Raw genomic sequence first — 18,186 nt, 5'->3', positions numbered from 1 at the left:
ATTTTCAAATCTGACTGTCCATCATGAACATCTTCTCTTTTATGTTCCCCACCTGTCTCAGACAGGAAGGAGAAGAGAGAAACCCAACGGCTCACAATATCCAAACTGACAGCATTGGCTGACACTGTAGACTGACATCAGAAGTGATGCCTGTTTTATACAGTATGTTCTTATTAAACAACACACAATATACACTGAACAAAAATATAAACGCAACATGCAACCATTTCAAAGGTTTTACTGAGTTACAGTTCATTGAAGGAAATCAGTCAATTGAAATAAATTCATTAGGCCCTAATCTATGAATTTCACGTAGGTGGATGGACCTGGGCAGGGGCGCAGCAATGGGTGGGACTGGGAGGGCATAGGCCCACCCACTTGGGAGCAAGGTTCACCCACTGGGGAGCCAAGCCCAGCCAATCATAACGAGTTTTTCCCCACAAAAGGGCTTTATTACGGACAGAAATACTCCTCAGCACCATCCCTCCCCTCCTCAGACGAGCCCACAGGTGAAGAAGCCAGATGTGAAGGTCCTAGGCTGGCGTGGTTACACATGGTCTGCGGTTGTAAGGCCGGTTGGATGTACTGCCAAATTCTCTAAAACGAGGAGGCGGCTTATTGTAGAGAAATAAACATTAAATTCTCTGGCAACAGCTCTGGTGGACATTCCTGCAGTCAGCATGCCAATTGTACACTCCCTCAAAACTTGAGGCATCTGTGACATTGTGTTGTGTGACAAAACCGGTCATTTTAGAGTAGCCTTTTATTGTCCTCAGCACAAGGTGCACCTGTGTAATGAGCATGCTGTTTAATCAGCTTTTTGATATGCATCACCTGTCAGGTGGATTATTTTGGCAAAGGAGAAATGCTCAATAACAAGGATGTAAACAAATCTGTGCATGAAATTTGAGACATAAGCTTTTTGTGTGTTTGGAAAATTGCTGGGCTCTTTCATTTCAGCTCATGGAAAATGTGACCAAAACAACATTGATTAAACCAGCAAAAACTGGTTGAATCAATGTTGTTTCCATGTAATTTCAGCAAAAAAATGAAATGGGATGATGTTGAATCAATGTGGAAAACTGATTTGATTTGCAAAAAGTCATCAACGTACGAGAATGTTGTCTTTTTTAACCTAAATGCAATGGTGTCATTTTTTGTTGATTTCAAGTTGAATTCATGTTAGTTGACAACTCAATCAAATGTAACTCAAAACTAAACGAACTGGTGTCTGTGCCCAATGGGATCCTAGTCCTTTAATCAGTCTTCTCCCAAATGATCTGAGCAATAGCGCCCCTTAAATTAAATCCTTCACCTTGACTCTCCATATAAATGTAATTCTGTCAACATAAGAGATATAAATAGATAGGGGTGTAACCATTCCTAATCTACCTGAATATTTAAAGGGCTCTTTGGGCGACGAGGGAGAGAAAAGACTTGATCAATCGTCTTGAGTTCCACCTCTACAATCAGAAACATGATAATTAGAACTGGGGTATCATCTATTCTGCCACATACACCATGTAGGATCATGATAACTTGATAAGACTCATGTTTAGGAGGTTTAACATTACAGTAGTAGCATGATAGCCTGGGCACCGGTCTGTTTCGGTTCTCTTGCCAACTCCTTGTGGAATTGTCATGCCAAACACGTGAGCAGAAACATACTGGTACCCAGTCTAAAGGCTAGTAGCACTCCACTACAGCCTAATTCTAAAATCTACTCTCCGATCACAAATGCATCTAATAATATGTCTGGGCATTGACTGAGAGTGTTAGCTGTTGTTGTGTATGGAGGAACTATTTTCTGCACGGGAGAAATGTTAAGACCGTGTTTTTTTTCACTGTCGCACTCAGCAGAGTGTGTGAATGGTAATGTTCTTTACGAAGACATGAGCAGAAGTCTCTGAACTACGCAAGCACATTAAGAGCAGTAAAGGGAAGAAAGGTGACAGGGAAGAACAATTTGATGAACACTGTAGAGACTGCAAAAAACAGTTGATGATAAATACAAGAAAATAAGGATCATTAAGTATGGGAAGAGAATAGAACGGGATAGGATAAGTTTGGATAGGTTAACAAATTCTGAAACCTCATCAGTTTTCCACCTCTTCCCAAGCTTTTCTATTTTCAGTGTAAAACTAATTAATCTGGTGCTGGAAATGTTCCTCTGAAGTTTTACAATGAGCAATGATGAGAGATCAATGGCAATGCCTAAAAGGTAGGTGTGACTGTGAAAGCTAAAAAATGAGAGTGAGACAGTCATCTCATGCTCCCGCTACCAGTTACAAAAAATACCCCACGTCATATAGCGCTGATTTATGAAAATCAGATTATTCATAGTAAGAAATGCATATATGAAGCAAAATGAGTAAAGGTAGCTTTAATTATGTATGTATTAGGAAATCTGTTTAACTTCAGAGACTGCTAAAGCTACGGGACATTACTGACTGGTTGGTTTGTGGCATTAATCATTACTCCCACACAACAACACTAGGCTGGCAAGCAAACACAAACGTCTGTTTTCCCAAGATACTGAACTTGTCATTGCAATGACCTGATGTTCAGCTACACCTGAAAAGGGTACCTATTTCAAATCATGCATTGCACAACGACTGTATAGCTACAAAACGCATGTAAAGGAATTATGTTCTTGCCATTTTGTTGTTTTTCATCCCCAATCTAATAATCAATGTTGAACAGTGATACCAGTCCAGTACAGTTTGGGAACACTAGGCTCTACCATATGACTAGACCCGCCTCTGGTGTTTGAGATGGACATTGCGTTGACCACGATGTCACATATCTCCTGGGGGATACCTCCGTGTGATTTGTGGAGCGGTAAGACTGATGAAGTGCTGTTGCCATCGTGCTTCTTTGCTAGATCAATTATACATGTAGGACTGGGCTTTATGAATGATGGAGACCTCCTCAAGTCATCCATACAGCTGCCCAAAGACACAGCCCTAGCCCCCGTAGCCCTCAGAGGCCGGAATAAAGCAATCACTCTTCTCTACAGGACGATGCATTACACAGTACACACCCACACAATGATACACACGTATTGTACATGCCTGGACACACAGACACATGTACTGTATCCAGTGTTGGGATTTGTTACTTGAAAAACTAATATATTACTTCTTACATTTAACAAAACGCGTTACTTTACGCTTTGTGTGGAAAGTTACGCGTTATACTACTTTGCATTACTTTCATGAAAATAAATCTCTAAATCTTATCTTTTGTTTGACTGTCGGAGGGAGCAAGGCAGGCCACTCGCACCCTACCAAAGATAGGCTGCTTACTAACTCAGGTTTGATCACAAGTTTCTCCTTTCATCTGTGGCACTGCTTTCCTGTGCTAGTCTACAAGTGCTACGCTATCATATGGGCTGCTTAATTAGCCGTAGCCAATCAAATCAAATGTTATTACACAACAGGTGTAGACTAACAGTGAAATGCTTACTTAAGGGCCCTTCCCAACAATGTAGAGAGAAAAATATAGAAATAATAGAAAAACAATAACACAAGGAATAAATACACAATGAGTAACGATAACTTGGCTTTATACACAGTGTACCAGTATCGAGTCTATGTGCAAGGGTACGAGGTAACTGAGGTAGATATGTACATATTGGCAGGGATAAAGTGACTAGGTAACAGGATGGTCAGATGGTGCAGACAAATACAGTCTCTGGAGATAACATCAATGAATACGCCGACTCAGTCACTAGATTTATACAAATAATGCATAGATGATGTGATCCCAATGGTGTCTTTCATAACATACCCGAATCAAAAACAGTGGATTGATGGCAGCCTTGTCTGGAAACTGAAGGAAAGAGATGCTGCTTATAAACACGGGAAAGTGACCGGGGACAATTGTATGGTTAAACAGTACAAATACGACCTACGCAGATTGATCAAGATGGCGAAACACAAGTAAGTACAGGGACAAAGTGGAGGACAAATTCTGCGCGTCAGACACGAGGCATATGTGGCAAGGGCTTCTAACGATCACAGATTACGAAAAGAAAGCCAGTGACGGCACGGACACAAGCGCTGCCCTTTTTCTCCCGCTTCGAGCATCACAGCTCTGAGCTGCAGAGGAGAGCCCCTGAGGAAAACGAGGGCTACGTGCTGACGGTCTCCACGGAGGAGTCAATCAAACTCGTTAACTCTCACAAGGCTGCCGGGCACAGACGGCATCCTTAGCCACGCCCTCAGAGCATGTGCACGTTTTTCGGACATTTTCAATCTCTCTCTAGCTCAGGCCGTTATCCCCACCTGCTTCAAGGTGTCCACTAACATCCCGTGCCCAAGAAAGGGAAAGTAACTGAACTGAATGACTACCGACCCATAGCTACCGACCCGTAGCTAGTCAAAGACCACATCACCTCCTCCCTCCCCGACACACTTGACCCTCTCCAATTCGCCTACCACCCTAACAGATCCACAGACGTTGCAACCGCTATTGCACTGCACACTGCACACTGCCCTCACCCACCTGGACAAAAGGAATGCATATGTGAGGATAATGTTGATCGACTACAGATCGTCCTTCGAATCCAAAGTGCCCTTTAAGCTCACCGCAAAGTTCATGGCACTGGGACTGAACTCCTCCCTATGCAACTGGGTCCTGGACTTCCTGATGGGCCGCCCCCAGGTGGTGAAGGTAGGCAACATTACCTCCACACTGATCCTCAACATGGGGGCCTCACAAGGGTGCGTCCTCAGTCCCCTCCTGTACTCCCTGTATACCCACGACTGCGTGGCCTCACACAGTTCCAACTCCATCATCAAGTTCGCTGACAACACGACAGTAGTAGGCCTGATTACCAACAACGACGAGACGGCCTACAGGGAAGAGGTAGGCACTCTGACGGCGTGGTGCAAGGTAAACAATCTCTCCTTCAACATCAGCAAAACAAAGGAGCTGATTGTGGACTTCAGGAGGAAGCCTTTGTGGAGACAGTCAAAAACGTCAAGTACCTCAGTGTACACATCTCCGGGGAGCTGAAATGGTCAAACCCCACGAACACCCTGGTGAAGAAGGCACGACATCGACTCTTCAATCTCGGAATGTTGAAGAAATTTGGCCTGTCCCCGAGGGCCAGTGTTTACAGGAGCACCATCGAGTGCTGCATCACAGCCTGGTACATCAACTCCACCACCGTTTACCGCAAGGTGCTACAGAAGGTACGCTCAGCCGAACGCACCATTGGGTGCACACTGCCTGCCCTCCAGGACACCTACATCACTAGGGGATGCAGGAGGGCCAAGAAGATCATCAGGGACCCCAGCCATCTGAGCCACAGACTGTCCTCCCCACTTCCATCACTCAGACCCCCTTGCTGCTCCCCCTATGGACTTTTGAAATGTTTAACCCCCACCTCAATGGAGATTTACTCTGCCTCCACCCAATGTACATTTAAATGACCACCACTAGTCAGCTACCTGCCCCCTCCTCCCCCCCAGCATATGTGATGAGTCAAAAGAGTTAGTGCAAAAAGGGTCAATCCAGATAGTCCTGGTAGCTATTTGGTTAACTATTTAATAAACTATTTAGCATTCCTATTGCTTAGGGGTAGAAGCTGTTCAGGGTTCTGTTGGTTCCAAACTTGGTGCATCGGTAGAAGTGGTGAAAAGTACTTAAGTAAACATATTTTAAAGTACTACTGAAGTAGTTTTTTAGGGTATCTGTACTTTCCTTTACAATGTATATTTTTACAACTTCTCCTTCACTACATTCTTAAAGAAAATAATGTACTTTTTACTCCATACATTGTTATGACACCCAAAAGTACTCATTACATTTTGAATGCTTAGCAGGACTGGAAAATGGTCCAATACACACTTATCAAGAGAACATCCCTGGTCATCCATACTGCCTCTGATCTGGCGGACTCACTAAGCACACATGCTTAATTTGTAAATGATGTCTGAGTGTTGGAGCGTGCCCCTGGCTATCAGTAAATAAAAAAATAAAAGAATGTGTGCATCTGGTTTCTTAATATAAGTAATTTGACATAATTTCTACTTTTTTTGATACTTTTGATACTTAAGTATATTTAAAACCAAATACTTTGACACTTTTACTCAAGTAGTATCTTACTGGCTTTGTGACTTTCACTTTTACTATGACAATTGGGTACTTTTTCCACCACTGATTGGTACTGCTTTCCATGCAATAGCAGAGAGGACAGTCTATGACTTGGGTGGATGAAGTCTTCCTCTGACACTGAGTGTTCTGGATGCATTGTTTTTCAGAAGATTTCAATAGAAGAAAGTAGCAGATCCTGTATGACAGGGAGCTCGGACCCAGTGATGTACTGGGACGTACGCACTCCCCTCTGTAGTGCCTTACGGTCAGATGCCAAGCAGTTGCCCTACCAAGCGGTGATGCAGCCAGTCAAGTTGCTCTCAATGGTGCAGCTGTAGAACCTTTTGAGGATCTGAGGGTCCTTCTTCACGACTGTGTTGGTGTGTGTAGACCATAATCATTCCTTAGTGATGTGGACACCGAGGAACTTGAAGATCTCAACCCGCTCCACTACAGCACTTTCAATGTGGATTGGGCGTGCTTGGCCCTCCCTTTCCTGCAGTCCATGATCAGCGTGGCAGATGTGTTGTTGTCTACCCTCACCACCTGGGGGCAGCCAGCCAGAAAGTCCAGGATCCAGTTGCAGAGGGAGGTGTTCATTCCCAGGGTCCTGAGCTTAGTGATGAGCTTGAGGGCACAATGTTGTTGAACGCTGAGCTGTAGTCAATTAACAGCATTGCAATAGGGGCTCAAGAATGGTGCAGCAGTCTAAGGCACTGCATCTCAGTGCTAGATGCGTCACTACAGGCCCTGGTTTGATTCCAGGCTGTATCACAACTGGCCGTGATTGGGCGGCACACAATTGGCCCAGTATCGTCCGTGTTAGGGTTTGGCCGGGGTAGGCCGTCATTGTAAATAAGAATGTGTTCTTAACTGACTTGCCGAGTTAAATAAGATAAATACAAATGTGAATGCTATGGGGCGATAGTCATTTAGACAGGTTACCTTGGCGTTCTTGGGCATAGATTCCTGTCTTTTCATTCAAAATCTTTCTCTCGAGCCGCCATTTCTGGTTATAGGCAGCAGGTACACAGACCCATAGAGATGTATAGAGGGCACACTTGCCACTAGACAGGAAAGCCCTCTATGGGCTTTGCTATCACAGAAGCGAGCAGTGGCAAAGATCAGAGGTGCAACCTCTATACATTTTCATGGAGGCCGCTGACGACATTTCTCCAAACAGCCTCGAGAACTAAATGAGGAAACAAGCCGAGATCATATCATGGAAACACACCCGGTAGAGACATAATTCTGAAAGTAACTAAGTAGTACTGTTACTTATACTGAACAAAAATATAAACGCAACATGTAAAGTGCTGGTCCCATGTTTCATGAGCTGAAATAAAAGATCCCAGAAATGTTCCATACGTACGAAAAGCTTATTTCTCTCAAAATGTGTGCAATTTTTTTTTTACATCCCTGTTAGCGAGCATTTCTCCTTTGGTTAAGATAAACCATCCACCTGACAGGTGTGGCATATCAAGAAGCTGATCAAACAGCATGATCATTACACAGGTCCACCTTATGCTGGGGAAAATAAAAGGCCACTCTAAAATGTGCAGTTTTGTCACACAACACAATGCCACAGACATCTCAAGTTTTGAGGGACTGTGCAATTGGCATGCTGACTGCAGGAATGTCCACCAGAGCTGTTACCAGATAATTGAATGCTCATTTCTCTACCATACGCCGCCTCCAACGTCCACCTGTACGTATGTCGCGTCATTGAGATACAGTGTGAATATGACCCCTATTTATCTAAGTCAGTATTTCCAATCATTTTGCTGAAAATAACCAGATAAGTGTTCACAAAAACAAATATTACATCTCTTTTCCTTCTACTACTTTAGTTTAATTCTACTTTTTAGTTATATCCAATTGGGACTGATGTGCCTTCTTTAAATGGAAGAAGAAGCACAGTCAGGGTGCAGCACACTCTGTTATCTCTGGATGGGCCCACAACTGGGTGCTTGTCAATAAGTAAGATCTGATGGTATTGAGGGATCAAATCAAATCAAATTGTATTCATCACATGCAGGTTCAGCACTCCTCTGAAGGCTGAATAGCATCTTGAAACAGAGCGGAATACATAGTCCTGCCTCCTGCAGAGAGGTTGAAAGAGAAAAGTGGAGCGCAATGAATACTTGAGTGTTCTGGAGGCTGTGAAATTGAAAGGCCTCTCCCCATTTTTTTCAGAAGATTTCAATAGAAGAAAGAATCAGGGCGTGCTTTTTAATCTCAACTTTTAGATTGATTGGTTGAATTTATGTGTGCAAATCAATGCGGCTCTGACAGACTCTTTTATGGCAATCCTCATGGCTACCTGACGCACAAAGAGGAGCACATAGGCCTTGTACAAAAACAAAAACAAATGTATAATCTCCAAAACAGAAGAACTTGACCTGATTTAAATTATAGTGTTTGACACCACGTGAAACGAGAGTGAAAATGAAAAATGTTCGCCTAATCAAAGTTATGATTTCCATGCTTTTTATTTGACAACTCTATCAAGAACATACTGTATGCTTAGTTTCATAATTAATCTAGGCCTTTATGTTTATGCCCATGATTCAAGGACATTTACAGTATCCCCAGCAAACAGAGGAATTCCTGAGGACATTCGGCAACAATCCCATTAGGTACCTTAAGGGTTTCAGCTATGTGACCCACTGACTTTCTGAAAACTTTCTAGGGACATTTGTCTAGTTCCCTGTAAGTTCCCAGGACGTCACTGAGGACCATATCATGACCATGTCAGGACCTTTTTAGGACATTCTCAGGACTTTGATTTTACTAGTCCTTAGGACTTTGTGTGATGGTCCCAAGGGAACGTTCTCTTGGAGACCTTTTTCTAGTCCCTGGTTTGTCCCAAGGATGTTTTTAGGACGTTCTTGGGATGTTGTGTAATGGTCCCTGGGAAGTTTTGTCTAGTTTGTCCCAGGGACATCCCCGAGGACGTTTTTAGCAAGTTCTTGGGACGTTGTGTCATGGTCCCCTGAACGTTCTTAGGATGTTGTGTCATGGTCCACTGAACGTCCTTGGGACGTTGTGTCATGGTCCCCTGAACGTTCTTAGGATGTTGTGTCATGGTCCACAGAACGTCCTTGGGACGTTGTGTCATGGTCCCCTGGAGGTTTTTGTCACATGATGGTCCCAGGTGTCCCATAACATTATAAGTAAAGTAATGAAATGGTATGGGTGGTTTTAGTACACTGTTCAGCTAAAATAGTGTAAAAAAATGTAATCAATGACAGTATGATTACAATTGACATGATCATTTAGTACTGACTTTTCAATATGAACCCACAACCTCTGGATTTGGGGTATGCTAATATTTCTGCTGCGCCACAAAGCTTGTAGAATCCCTTACACATTCATTACCTATAATACATCTTTGCACATAGTGAATTCGTGCCATCTGCACTGGTATTTTATTTATCCGTTAATGTGACTATTCTCATATTGATTTAATTTACTTACAGTATTTCAACAATTTGAGTTAGGGTTTTCAGTATAGTTGTCTAATGTTGGTGGGGCATATTATTATGTTTTAATGTTACTCATGAATCACTATGATAAATATTATAGTTTTTTTGAGTGTGTTTTTAACAAAGCTGAGATTTACTTTGAAGTGCAAAGTGGAGGAATAGTACTACAGGTGAAATCAGTCGTTGCTACAGACATGGTGGTGTAGCAGGAAGATCGGAATGCTGTGAACCGAGAGGTTATGAGTTCAAATCCCAGGTGAGGACTGTAATCATGTACTGTATGTCAGTGTTTCAAATACTGTATGTAAGTTGAGAACACTGTTTTTGTGGGTCCCTAGCTTTGTCAAAAGACAAAGAGCTGAGAATTGATTTGTGGTCCACCCATCAGGGCCTTGATGGGCTTGGCAACAATTACAAGGGGTGATGTGTATGAAACTAGGGTGCGTGTGCCCTGGGTAAAAACATTTTTGGGGAGAATGTTTCTTTGTGACTATTAGGTGAACTCCCCGGGACAACCTGGGAACTAGACAAACACCTACAGGGGACCATGACACAACATCCCATGAATGTCCTAAAAACGTCATGGGGATGTCCTAAAAACTTCCTCGGGGACGTCCTTGGGACAAACCGGGAACTAGGCAAAACCTCCAGGGAACCATGACACAATGCGCCAAGAACGTCCTCGGGGACTAGACAAAACCTCCAGGGGACCATGACACAACGTCCTGACCACTTTAGGCAACCATTTCCTAACGTTCCGGGGACTTCCTAAAAACAAATTTTTGTTTGCAGGGTCTGTACTACAATATGTAAATCATATTTATTGTTTTCCCATTTAATTACAAGGTAAGTTATCTACAAGGTTACGTATAGGCTAGGGGTATTTTATGTCCAGGCGTTCTACAGTCTCCCCCACCATGACATATGGCACAGATAACTCCCTTTTACAGTGGAGGAAAAGCACCCAGATGCTGCAGTATTTATGGGTTAATCGATATGCAGTCAAGATGACACCATGTTCCTGTAACTTTCTGTCACCATGATGGCTCACTAATTTTGGAGAGGATGCTTTCCCAACCTCCGACAGGCCCTGAGATGGTTTAATTTGGCAGTAAAAATGCCAATCAGCCAGTCACTGTCGGTTACTTGTTGTTCCTCGGGAGGTCATGATGAGGGTAAATCCATGGGAGGAAATATATTCACATACTGCAGCTAGAGACACTTCTAACCCCTGACATCCCATTTGGGTTGTAATTTCATGTTGTTAAAGTGACTAGGCTGAGACTGCAGTCCCTGTGCTGTTAGAAGGGGGTATGGCCAGATCAGGGGGATTTATGCTTTAATTTGTGTGTGTGTGTGTGTGTGTGTGTGTGTGTGTGTGTGTGTGTGTGTGTGTGTGTGTGTGTGTGTGTGTGTGTGTGTGTGTGTGTGTGTGTGTGTGTGTGTGTGTGTGTGTGTGTGTGTGTGTGTGTGTGTGTACAGCTTTTGCTGACAGGGGTCAGTACCGGTCAAAAGCACAAGGGGATCCCAAGGACCTTACCCCCCTTGAAGGATTGTCCCAGCCAAAGGGATGGGGGAAATGAACATGGCCATGTAATCATTGCCCTGGTTCCAACACTAAAACACTACGTTTTGATGATGTGCTATAACTGATAGTTGAATAGAAAAAGCAGCACTATACTTTCTGATCAATGCTTTCGAGGAAAGTGAGAGGGACATAAAACGTTGACCGCATTATCTACCAAGAGAATTCTCTTCGATTATAATCACAGCCGCATATATTCCCCCCCAAGCAGAAACATCGATGGCCCTGAACAAACTTTATTTGACTCTATGTAAACTGGAAACCACATATCCTGAGGCTGCATTCATTGTAGCTGGCGATTTTAACAAGGCTAATCTGAAAACAAGACTCCCTAAATTCTATCAGCATATCGATTGTCCTACCAGGGCTGGTAAAACCCTGGATCGTTGTTATTCTAACTTCCGCGACTCCATTTTGTTGCTTCCAGCCTACAGACAGGAATTAAAACAGGAAGCTCCCGCTCTCAGGTCTGTTCAACGCTGGTCCGACCAATCTGATTCCACGCTTCAAGATTGCTTTGATCACGTGGATTGGGATATGTTCCGCATTGCGTCAAACAACAACATTGACGAATACGCTGGTTCGGTGAGTTAGTTCATTAGCAAGTGCATTGGCGATGTCGTACCCACAGCAACTATTAAAACATTCCCCAACCAGAAACCGTGGATTGATGGCAGCATTCGCGCAAAACTGAAAGCGTGAATCACTGCTTTTAACCAGGGCAAGGTGGCCAGAAACATGACCGAATACAAACAGTGTAGCTATTCCCCCCGCAAGGCAATCAAACAAGCTAAGCATCAGTGTAGAGACAAAGTAGAGTCGCAATTCAACAGCTCAGACACGAGAGGTATGTGGCAGGGTCTACAGTCAATCACGGAATACAAAAAGAAAACCAGCCTCGTCGCAGACCAGGATGTCTTTGCTCCCAGGCAGACTAAACAACTTCTTTGCTCGCTTTGAGGACAATACAGTGCCACTGACACAGCCCGCTACCAAAACCTGCGGACTCGCTTTCACTGCAGCCGACGTGAGTAAAACATTTAAATGTGTTAACCCTCGCAAGGCTGCAGGCCCAGACGGCATCCCCAGCCGCGTCCTCAGAGCATGTGTAGACCAGCTGGCTGGTGTGTTTACGGACATATTCAATCAATCCTTATCCCACTCTGCTGTTCCCACATGCTTCAAGAGGGCCACCATAGTTCCTGTTCCAAGAAAGCTAAGGTAACTGAGCTAAACGACTACCGCCCCGTAGCACTCACTTCTGTCATCATGAAGTGCTTTGAGAGACTAGTCAAGGACCATATCACCTCCACCCTACCTGACAACCTAGCCCACTCCAATTTGCTTACCGCCCCAATAGGTCCACAGACGACGCAATCACAACCACACAGCACACTGCCCTAACCCATCTGGACAAGAGGAATACCTATGTGAGAATGCTGTTCATCGACTACAGCTCAGCATTTAACACCATAGTACCCTCCAAACTCGTCATCAAGCTCGAGACCCTGGGTCTCAACCCCGCCCTGTGCAACTGGGTACTGGACTTCCTGACGGGCCGCCCCCAGGTGGTGAGGGTAGGTAACAACATCTCCACCCCGCTGATCCTCAACACTGGGGCACCGCAAGGGTGCGTTCTGAGCCCTCTCTTGTACTCCCTGTTAACCCACGACTGCGTGGCCATGCACGCCTCCAACTCAATCATCAAGTTTGCAGACGACACTACAGTGTTAGGCTTGATTACCAACAACGACGATACGGCCTACAGGGAGGAGGTGAGGGCCCTCGGAGTGTGGTGTCAGGAAAATAACCTCACACTCAACGTCAACAAAACAAAGGAGATGATCGTGGACTTCAGGAAACAGCAGAGAGAGCACCCCCCTATCCACATCTACTTTACAGTAGTGGAGAGGGTAGAAAGTTAAGTTCCTCGGCGTACACATCACGGACAAACTGAATTGGTCCACCCACACAGACAGCGTGGTGAAGAAGGCGCAGCAGCGCCTCTTCAACCTCAGAAGGCTGAAGAAATTCGGCTTGTCACCAAAAGCACTCACAAACTTTTACAGATGCACAATCGAGAGCATCCTGTCGGGCTGTATCACCGCCTGGTACGGCAACTGCTCCGCCCACAACCGTAAGGCTCTCCAGAAGGTAGTGAGGTCTGCACAAAACCTCACCGGGGGCAAACTACCTGCCCTCCAGGACACCTACACCACCCGATGTCACAGGAAGGCCATAAAGATCATCAATGACAACAACCACCCGAGCCACTGCCTGTTCACCCCGCTATCATCCAGAAGGCGAGGTCAGTACAGGTGCATCAAAGCAGGGACCGAGAGACTGAAAAACAGCTTCTATCTCAAGGCCATCAGACTGTTAAACAGCCACCACTAACACTGAGTGGCTGCTGCCATACATGTAAAAAATGTATCACTAGCCACTTTAAACAATGCCACTTAATATAATGTTTACATACCCTACATTACTCATCTCATATGTATATACTGCATCTTGCCTATGCCGTTCTGTACCATCACTCATTCATATATCTTTATGTACATATTCGTCATCCCTTTACACTTGTGTGTATAAGGTAGCTGTTGTGAAATTGTTAGGTTAGATTACTCGTTGGTTATTACTGCATTGTCGGAACTAGAAGCACAAGCATTTCGCTACACTCGCATTAACATCTGCTAACCATGTGTATGTGACAAATAGAATTTGATTTGAACTACATTGATTTTGGGTTCACTTTCTTGGAAGTAGTGCCTTTCCTCAGCCACAGTGTATTATATGTGCACAAGTACTATCTCACAACTTGATGAAACCTTCACTCTTGCGTAGACATTTAGAAACGAAACATGCCAATTTGAAAAATAAGCCACGCAAGTTTTTTGAGCGAGAATTAAGACGACTTCGAGTAGTAATACATGTATAAAAGCAACAGATACCATTAATAAGAAGGGGCTAGAAGCGTCTTATATGGTGAGCTACCGAGTGACTGGGACAGGCAAGCCACATACTATTGTGGAGGACTTAATTCTTCCTGCTGCCGCGGATATGGTTGGGATAATGCTGGCGCAAAGACCAAAAAAACTATACAGACAATGCCTTCATCAAACAACACTGTTTCACGACGCATCAGTCACATGGCAGGAGATGTTTTGAATACAATACTTCGCATACAAGCCAGAGAATTCTATACATCACAGCTGGATGAGTCAACAGATGTGGCGGGCCTGGCACAGCTCCTGGTATATGTCTGTTACGTTTATGGGGGTCAATTAAGGAAGACATCCTCTTCTGCAAACCACTGGAAACCATAATAACAGGAGAGGATATTTTTAAAGTACTGGACAGCTTTGTGACATCAAATGGACTTTGGTGGTCAAGATGTGTTGGTATCTGTACTGATGGCACAAAAGCCATGACAGGGAGACATATTGGAGTGGTTACGTGCGTGCAAGCAGTTGTTCCCGACGCCAACTGGGTACGCTGCAGCATCCACCGAGAGGCTCTTGCTGCCAAGGGAATGCCTGACAGCTTGAAAGACGTTTTGGACACTACAGGGAAAATGATTATTAAGGCAAGGCCCCTGAATTCTCGTGTATTTTCTGCACTATGCAAGGATATGGAGAGTAAACATGTAACGCTTTTACAACATACAGAAGTGCACTGGTTATCAATGGGCAAAGTATTGACACATTTTTTTAAATTGAGTTTTCTTTACTGACCATAATTTTCACTTGTCTGACCACTTGCATGATGCTGAGTTTCTCACACGATTGGCCTATCTGGGTGATGTTTTTTCCAGTCTGAATTTTCTGGATTACAGGGACTCTCCGCAACTATATTCAATGTGCGGGACAAAATTGAGGCTATGATTAAGAAGTTGGAGCTCTTCTCTGTCTGCATTAACAAGCACAACACACAGGTCTTTCCATTATTGTATGATTTTTTGTGTGCAAATGAACTCAAGCTTATGGACAATGATACAGTGAAGCACCTGAGTGAGTTGGGTGTGCAAATACGCAGGTACTTTCCCTGTCACGTTCCTGACCTATTTTTATGTTATTTTGATTATGTTTAGTTGGTCAGAGCGTGAGTTGGGGTGGGCATTGTATGTTGTGTGTGTTTGGTTAGTCCATGGGTGTTGTATGTGTATGGGATAGTGTTTGTTAGGTTGTCTAGTTATGTCTATGGCTGCCTAGATTGGGTCTCAATCAGAGACAGCTGTCATTCATTTGTCTCTGATTGGGAGCCAGATTTAAGGTAGCCATAGGCAGTAGGCTTTTGTGGGTGTTTGTTCCTGTGTCCACACAGGACAGTTGAAGGTTAGTCACGTTTGTTGTTTTGTAGTTTTTGTAGTGTCTTGTTTTGCTGTGTTCATTAAAAGATGGCTTATTTCCCTCAATCAGCATCTTGGTCCTATCCATGCTCCTCCTCGTTTAAGGGGGAGAACAACATTGACTGCCTTTACAGAAACACCCACCACAACAGGACCAAGCGGATTGAGGAGAGAGAAAAGGAACTACAGCAATGGGGAAAAGAGGAATGGACTTGGGAGGAGATTCTGGACGGAGAAGGACCCTGGGCACAGCCAGTGGAGTGTCGCCGCCCCAAAGCGGAGCTGGAGGCAGCGAAAGCGGAGAGGCGGCATTATGAGGCGCTTGCAAGGCAGAGTGGCTGGAAACCCGAGAGGCTCACCCAAAAATTTCTTGGGGGGGGGGCTAAAGGGGAGTGTGGCGAAGCCGGGTTGGATACCTGAGCCAACTCCCCGGGCTTGCCGTGGAGTAAGAGGGCGTCGTACTGGTCAGACACCGTGTTATGCGGTAAAGCGCACGGTGTCCCCAGTACGCGTGCTTAGCCCAGTGCGGGCTATTCCACCTTGCCGCACTGGGAGGGCTAGGTTGGGCATCGAGCCGAGTGCCATGAAGCCGGCCCAACGTATCTGGTCTCCAGTACGTCTCCTCGGGCCGGCGTACATGGCACCAGCCTTACAGGTGGTGTCCCCGGTTCGCCTGTATAGGCCAGTGCGGGCTATTCCACCTCGCCGCACTGGCAGGGCTACGGGGACCATTCAACCTGGTAGGGTTGGGGAGGCTCGGTGCTCAAGAGCACGTGTCCTCCTTCACGGTCCGGTATATCCGGCGCCACCTTCCCACCCCAGCTCAGTACCACCAGTGCCTACACCACGCACCAGGCTTCCAGTGCATCTCCAGAGCCCTGTTCCTCTTCCACGCACTCTCCCTATGGTGCGGGTCTCCAGCCCGGTGCCTCCAGTTCCGGTACCACGCACCAGGCCTGGAGTGCGCCACGAGAGTCCAGTGTGCCCAGTTCCTGTTCCCCGCACTCGCTCTGAGGTGCGTGCCCACGGCCCGGTGCCTCCAGTTCCGGTACCACGCACCAGGCCTATAGTGCGTCTCAGCCGGCCAGAGTCTGCCGTCTGCCTAGCGCCAGAGCCGTCCTGCCATGACCAGCCAGAGCCGTCCTGCCATGACCAGCCAGAGCCGTCCTGCCATGACCAGCCAGAGCCGTCCTGCCATGACCTGCCAGAGCCGTCCTGCCATGACCTGCCAGAGCCGTCCAGCCAGGACCTGCCAGAGCCGTCCAGCCAGGACCTGCCGGAGTCCCTCAGCCAGGACCTGCCGGAGTCCCTCAGCCAGGACCTGCCGGAGTCCCTCAGCCAGGACCTGCCGGAGTCCCTCAGCCAGGACCTGCCGGAGTCCCTCAGCCAGGACCTGCCGGAGTCCCTCAGCCAGGACCTGCCGGAGTCCCTCAGCCCGGACCTGCCGGAGTCCCTCAGCCCGGACCTGCCGGAGTCCCTCAGCCCGGACCTGCCGGAGTCCCTCAGCCCGGACCTGCCGGAGTCCCTCAGCCCGGACCTGCCGGAGTCCCTCAGCCCGGACCTGCCGGAGTCCCTCAGCCCGGACCTGCCGGAGTCCCTCAGCCCGGACCTGCCGGAGTCCCTCAGCCCGGACCTGCCGGAGTCCCTCAGCCCGGACCTGCCGGAGTCCCTCAGCCCGGACCTGCCGGAGTCCCTCAGCCCGGACCTGCCGGAGTCCCTCAGCCCGGACCTGCCGGAGTCCCTCAGCCCGGACCTGCCGGAGTCCCTCAGCCCGGACCTGCCGGAGTCCCTCAGCCAGGACCTGCCGGAGTCCCTCAGCCAGGACCTGCCGCCCCTTGTCCCGGTGCTGGTCCTTGTCCCGGTGCTGGTCCTTATCCCGGTGCTGGTCCTTGTCCCGGTGCGGCCCCTTATCCCGGTGCTGCCCCTTATCCCGGTGCTGCCCCTTATCCCGGTGCTGCCCCTTATCCCGATGCTGCCCCTTATCCCGATGCTGCCCATTCAGTTAGGTGGGTTTAGTGGGAGGGTGGTCATTGGGTGGGGGATACGGAAGCGGGGAGTGACTATGGTGGTGTGGGGACAGTGTCCAGAGCCGGAGCCACCACCGTGGACAGATGCCCACCCAGACCCTCCCCTAGACTTTTGGTGGTGCGTTCGGAGTACGCACCTTGAGGGGGGGGTTATGTCACGTTCCTGACCTATTTTTATGTTATTTTGATTATGTTTAGTTGGTCAGAGCGTGAGTTGGGGTGGGCATTGTATGTTGTGTGTGTTTGGTTAGTCCATGGGTGTTGTATATGTATGGGATAGTGTTTGTTAGGTTGTCTAGTTATGTCTATGGCTGCCTAGATTGGGTCTCAATCAGAGACAGCTGTCATTCATTTGTCTCTGATTGGGAGCCAGATTTAAGGTAGCCATAGGCAGTAGGCTTTTGTGGGTGTTTGTTCCTGTGTCCACACAGGACAGTTGAAGGTTAGTCACGTTTGTTGTTTTTGTAGTGTCTTGTTTTGCTGTGTTCATTAAAAGATGGCTTATTTCCCTCAATCCGCATCTTGGTCCTATCCATGCTCCTCCTCGTTTAAGGGGGAGAACAACATTGACTGCCTTTACATTCCCAAAACGGATGACACAAACAACTGAATTCGTTATCCCTTTCATGC

Source organism: Salvelinus fontinalis, chromosome 12 (genome assembly GCF_029448725.1).
Source record: "Salvelinus fontinalis isolate EN_2023a chromosome 12, ASM2944872v1, whole genome shotgun sequence".
Lineage (NCBI taxonomy): Eukaryota > Metazoa > Chordata > Actinopteri > Salmoniformes > Salmonidae > Salvelinus > Salvelinus fontinalis.
The sequence above is the reverse complement of the archived record's forward strand: the minus strand, read 5'-3'. Positions refer to the sequence as shown.